The 6290-nt window shown below is 39.6% G+C and overlaps 1 long non-coding RNA gene across 3 annotated transcripts in view; it reads left to right on the top strand.

The window, feature by feature from the left end:
• LOC122551718 overlaps nucleotides 1–6290 on the top strand; it is a 128376-nt gene that overhangs the window by 6759 nt on the left and 115327 nt on the right. Inside the window, exons 2-3 of one of the 3 annotated variants that reach the window (XR_006312174.1) lie at nucleotides 1102–1199; nucleotides 3609–3686. This is a non-coding gene — a long non-coding RNA (uncharacterized LOC122551718). Of the gene's footprint in view, nucleotides 1–1101; nucleotides 1200–3608; nucleotides 4004–6290 lie in introns of those variants that run through there. The other 2 variants (XR_006312173.1, XR_006312175.1) reach the window with 2 other exon arrangements.

The raw sequence follows: 6290 nt of genomic DNA, 5'->3' as shown, positions 1-6290 counted from the left end.
TTGTACTCTATGCTACTTTCTCCCAACCCCCACCCCCACCCCCCTCTCATTTATCTCTCCACCCTGCAGGCACCCTGCCTCTATTCCTGATGGAGGGCTTTTGCCTGAAACGTCAATTTTCCTGCTCCTTGGATGCTGCCTGACCTGCTGTGCTTTTCCAGCACCACTCTAATCTAGAATCTGGTTTCCAGCATCGGCAGTCCTTGTTTTTTCCTTCCTGGATTACTGTCAAGTACGTTTTTCTCTCATGTTGTTTTCCACCTTCTGTAGACCCAGTCTTACAGCTCTGTCTTTTAGCACTGGACAAGCTCAGTCAGTAGAGGTACTGCCATTCCCCTATCCTGAAATCCCCCACCCAGAGTACAGGTTTCACCCTTGCCACCCTTAGTATTTCCTCAAAGTGCTGTTCAATATGGAGGAGTACTGACTCATCGGCTGAGGGTGGGGGAGCATGGTGCATGCTCATCATCAGGTTTCAATATCCATGTTGATAGCCAATGCACTGTATACCACTCTGGGTCAATATCTGTGGATGGTGATAGTGGCTTCTGGGATATTGTCTGTTCATATGACCATATAACGCTGTTGATTGACTGGTCTTTGAGACAACTCTCCCAATTTTGATACTAGTCCCCAGGTGTTAGTAAGGAGGATTTTTCAGGGACAACAGAGCTGAGTTTATCATTGTGGGTGCCTCTGTCAGGTCTATGCGGTCTGTCTAATTTCATTCATTTTGGAGATATTGTAGCTGTTTGTTATGACTGAGTGGCTTGCTAGGCTGGTTCAGAGGGCAGTTAAATTCAACAGCATTGCTATGTCCCTGAAGTCACATATAGGCCAGTCTGGTGATGGGCAGCATTTTTCCTCAGATACTGACATTAGTGAAGCAGATGGGATTTTACAAAACAATGGTTTCTTAGTCATTGTTAGATCATTGATTCAAAATTTCCAAATTTCACTGTTTGGTTGACTTCGGTTAGCCCACTGTCAATACCACTGCACCATCACCTTTCCTGAGTGAGACATTGCTGTTTCTGAAGATGGATGTGAGAAGATTTGAATGCATTCCATCCTAAAGTAACTAATATCTATTACCAACAGGGCTTGGCCATCTTGAAGAAAGCTAATCTACATAGTTACCCCAGGGCAAATCCTCCAGAAAGACTTGAGAGGAGACCCACCTACAGGAGTGATTTAAGGTATGAAGGACCAAAATAATCCAGGGTAAAATTTTATTGGAATGAAGAAAAATGCAGCAAAATTCACAGTCCTAAGGTTATTGATGTGTTTTCTAAAATCATATTTCTTAAAAAATGGTTTTTTGATCATACCTTTATTTGGTCACTAAAAGGAGAGCAGAGGACCAAAACTTGTAGACCTTGTAAAACTTGAAAGCCTTTTTTTTGCCCACATCAATGAGAGACTAACAACAATGTAGGAGTGTCTGAATTTTAAATTGCAATTTGTACATATAGCATTAAGAAAGAACAGATAATTTATAGATCATTTGTAATAAGTATTCTTGAAAAATTCTTAAGGAGCTAAGGGGTGGCACGGTGGCTCAGTGATTAGCAATGCTGCGTCACAGTGCCAGGGACCCGGGTTCGATTCCAGCCTTGAGCGACTGTGTGGTGTTTGCACATTCTCCCTGTGTCTGTGTGGGTTTCCTCTGATTGCTCTGGTTTCCTCCCACAATCCAAAGATGTGCAGGTTAGGTGAATTGGTCATGCTAAATTGTCCAATTGTGTTCAGGAATGTGTAGACTAGGTGCATTAGTCAGGGGAAATTGAGAGTAATATGGTAGGGGAATGGGTCTGGGTGGGATATTCTTCAGGGGGGTCAATATGGACTTGTTGGGCCGTAGGGCCCTATTTCCATACTGTATGGATTCTATGATAAACTATGAAAGTAACACAATACTCAAATGTTGAAATGTGCAAAAGGAAGAACAAAGTCTCTAGATGCCAGCAGAGACCCTTCTGCTGATCTTAAACACAGAATGTGCAAACTCCACACAGTTGTTCAAGGCTGGAATTGAACCCAGGTCCCTGGCACTGTGAGGCAGCATTGCTAACCACTGAGCCACTATGTCATCCCTTAAAATGCTTCAAGCATAATTTTATGAGGAGTGAACAATGGAAGATACATGCTAAAAATGGTGTGCTGACAAAGGAAAATGCCAATAAGAGTAGTTGTTTTTAACTAACCTGTTGAGAAATGTTCTGATACACCTCTGGAGCAGGTAGGATTTGAACCCAACCTTTGCCCCACTGGTCAGGAAACTATCACTACTCAAAAGCACCCTCCAATCAGATAGACTTTTAGAATTAACCTGTTTAGAGATGCTTTTACACACCCATGAAGGCTTTACAATTTAGAACTTCATGTAACTATCTTCCCTTTCAACAAATCAAAACACTTCCTGTGATTATATCTTGTCAGGCTTGTTACAGAATTGTAATCTGACTTAGAATATGTACAAACCAAGAATTAACAATACTCCACGTATAGTAATCCAATTATTAGACTTAGTTAAACTTCCAGTTTCACTTTAGAATGGCAGATATTAAATGTTGACCAGACGTTGCAAGGTACAACAGTATTCCATTCACAAAAACATATTAAAAGGACAGCAAATTTGCTGACATTTTACTCTCTGTGGGGAACTCGTTCTTCTGGAAGTATGTAATTTTCTGTCCATTTATTGTTCATGCAGTTGTTAAAGTAGCATTGAGTTGCTCAGTATTATAGATTGTCCTAATCTTTAATGCAAGAAGCATTTCTGACAGAAATGAAGCCTAATTTAAATGGCTGAAAAATGAAATGCCATACGTAGCTAAACTACTGGTGCAGGGCTGGTTGGCAGGCTCCCTGTTGGGAGGGCAATATTAGACATTTATTCCCGTGGAGCACAAAATATCACAAATACTAACAAAATGGAATAAAGCTAGAGCAAGTCCCATAATCGGTTGATTACCTCTCACATGAACATCTTAAAATGCAAAGCAAATTCTGTTGTCTTTGTTAAATAAATTTCTGGTTTGACCTTTTCTTGTGTACTTTTCTTAATGGCATACTGTTTTATGTTCTAAAAGATCAGAAAGAAATATTTTAGATTTTACCTGAGCATACCAGAAATTTAAGAAGGCTGAACCAAAGAAAAGGCCTACACTTAAAATATGCTACACTTTTAATGTAGAAATTTCCAAACAAATCTAACAATTAATGATTGAACAATTTTAACAGATATTAAGCTTGATCTTGAGAAGGAAACTTTTCTATGTTACTAACCTGTTTAATCCTTATATTGAAACTTTGATTGGATAAACCCACATTTATTTCCTTTCTCTGATTGCTATGAAAAGTTGGTAGTGAACTACCTTCTTAATCACTGGTATCAATCTGATGTACCCAAATCTAGGAAGAGAGTTCCAATATTTTGACCTAGTGGTACTGAAAGGACGGTAATGAATTTCCAAGCCAGAATGGTATGTGGCTTGGCTCATATGCTTAAAAATGTTTACTCCATGATGTGACTGTTCAGTGTAGAAAGCCCCATAATATTTTTTAAAAGCACAGACAATTTAAATACTCTTCTTTTGTTTCAGTCTTCAGAGAATCAGCTGTGGTTCAGAGGGTAGCATTCTTGCCTTCCAAGTCAGAAGATGGTGAATCAAATTAAAATGGTGAGACTTAACCACAAAATTCTGACTGAAGCTTCAGTCTTTTACGAAGGGAATGCAGTGATGTTGAGGTGGCACCTTTTGGATGAGATGCTAAACTGCGTCAATGTCTGTTTTCTCAGATGACCATAAAACATTCCAGGGCCCCATTCTGAACAAGTGCAGGGAATAAATCCCAAGTATCCTGGTCAACTTTTATCAGCTTCGCTAAACAACAAATTATCTGGTCGTTATTGCATTGTTATTTGCAGAAGCATACTGTGCATAAATTGTCTGTTGCATTTTCTACATTACACCAGTTATTACTATCATGCTCATGCTTGACTCATTGATTAATGGGGCTTAAATTCAAAATGGGCCTTTTACCTTGGAACGAAATAGAGAATTGATATCACTTTTCTAGGAAAATGGAATTGAGAGGCTCTTTCCTGTCAACAAATAGAGAATGACACAAGGCTCTGAAGTTGATCTTTAAGTCTGAAGAAGACATTAAAATGCAAATGAATTTTCTGGATATTTCATTAAAAAGTCATTCAATAGCAACTCAACTTTCCTGAAGTTAATAATTACCCATCTCCAAATAATTAAAGAAAATGATACATAATATTACTCCCAGAATTTCTGGCTTCAGGGTAATGGGTGTGAGAAAACCATACTCTATCATAAGAAAGGGTGAAACTCAGGCCTCATTAATTGACACTGCTCTATTTGGCAGAAATCACTTGTGATGACAAAAGGCAGAAACACTCTGGTCACAGGTCAGAAACTGGGTTTGCAGATAATGATATTTCTTGAGGCATGTACATTTTTGGAGCAGCAAGGGAGCTAGATTCAGACTGATGTAGGAACAAGACCATAAGATCATATGAAAGAGGAGCAAAAGTGGCCTTTCAGCCCATCACAGAGATCATGGCTGACCTGATAATCCTCAACTCCACTGTCTTGTTTTTACCCATAGCAATTGATTCCATTACTGATTAAAAATATGTCTATCTCTGCCTTAAATATAATGAATGATCCAGCTACCTTAATAAAGAATTCCACAAATTCAAAACCCTCTGAGAGAAGAAATTCCTTCTCATCTTTGTTTTAAATGTGTGACTCCTTATTCTGAGATTATGCTCGCTGCTTCTAGAATTTCCCGTAAGTGAAAGTAACCTTCCCACATTGATCCTGTCAAGTCCTTGAATAATCTTGTATATTTTAATAAAGTTGCTTCTCATTCTTCGGTATTCAAATAAGTACAAGCCAGAGCAGCTCTTCTTCTCCTCATAAAATAATCCCTTCGTATTTGCTATTAATCTAGTGAATCTTCTCTGGACTGCTTCCAATCCAAATACGTCTTCCCTTAGATTTGCTACACAAAACTGTTCATGATATTCCAGTTGTTTCCTGACTAGTATCTTGTACAGTTTTAGAAAAACCTCTCCACTTTTATACTCCATTCCCTTTGAAATAAAGGCTACCATTCCATTTGAAATTCCATTACTCACTAAACCTGGATCCTAGCATTCTGTGATTCACAGGACAAGGACTAATAAATCCCTTTGATCTGTAATTTTCTGCAATCTTTCTCCATTTGAATAATATTTAGCTGCTCTATACTTCCTGCTAAAGTGCATAACCTCACTTTTCCCACGTTATATTCCATCTGTCAAATTTTGCCCGCTTACTTAACTTGTCTGTATCCCTCTGCAGACTTTTTGGTCTTACCTTCCTGCTCACCTTTTTTGTCATCTGCAAATATGGCTATAATGCATTCACTCCTTCATCCAATTCATCAATGTATATTATAAATAATACGGCACTGATCTACTGATTACAGTTTGCCATATCTAATATGCCCCCTTATCTCGACACCCTGTCTTAAATTTGTTAGCAAATCCTCTATCCATGCTGATGTATCACCTCCAAAACCATGGGGTCTTAACTTACTAAGCAGCCTAAGTGTGGCACCTTATCAAACACCTTTTGAAAATCCAAATACCTTACATTCACTGCTTCCACTTTATCTATTCTTGTTGTTCCCAACTCAAAGATTTCTCAGACATGATTTTTGCTTTATGAAGCCACACTGATTCTGTTTGATCATGTTATGTACAGAAGAACCTCGATTATCCGAATATCTATGATCCGAAAAACGGATTATCCGAAGGAGATCTTGAAGTCCCGATAGAAACATTACATCAAGGACGTGTTTCCAGCAGTGATCGCGTCTTTTGTTTACAGTGATTAAACAGGTACCGTTTCCAAACGACTGACTGCCCACCCTCTCTCTCTCTCTCTCCCCCCACACTTTCCCTGGAATTCTACACAGGGGTGAACCCTAAAACCCCCCATTCCCCAGATAATCTCTCCAACATTGTCCTGTACAGGACAAACATGGAACCTGTCAAAACTTTGCAGTAAATAGTTGTGTGTGTAGCTCTGTGCGTGTGTGTGCGCGCGCGTGTGTGTGCATGTGTGCGCATGCGTGTGCACGCTGTTTGGAAACTTACCCCACAAAGGCAGCAGCAGCAGCAGCAGCAGCAGCAGCAGCAGCAGTCTTATTGTTGGTGTCCAGTCCGGCTGTCCCGGAGAGAAGACGGTGTGGATGGGGTGGATGGG

This window comes from Chiloscyllium plagiosum, chromosome 1 (assembly GCF_004010195.1).
Source record: "Chiloscyllium plagiosum isolate BGI_BamShark_2017 chromosome 1, ASM401019v2, whole genome shotgun sequence".
NCBI classification, from domain to species: Eukaryota; Metazoa; Chordata; class Chondrichthyes; order Orectolobiformes; family Hemiscylliidae; genus Chiloscyllium; species Chiloscyllium plagiosum.
Note: the sequence above shows the minus strand (reverse complement) of the source record. Positions and strands in the feature narration are given on the sequence as shown.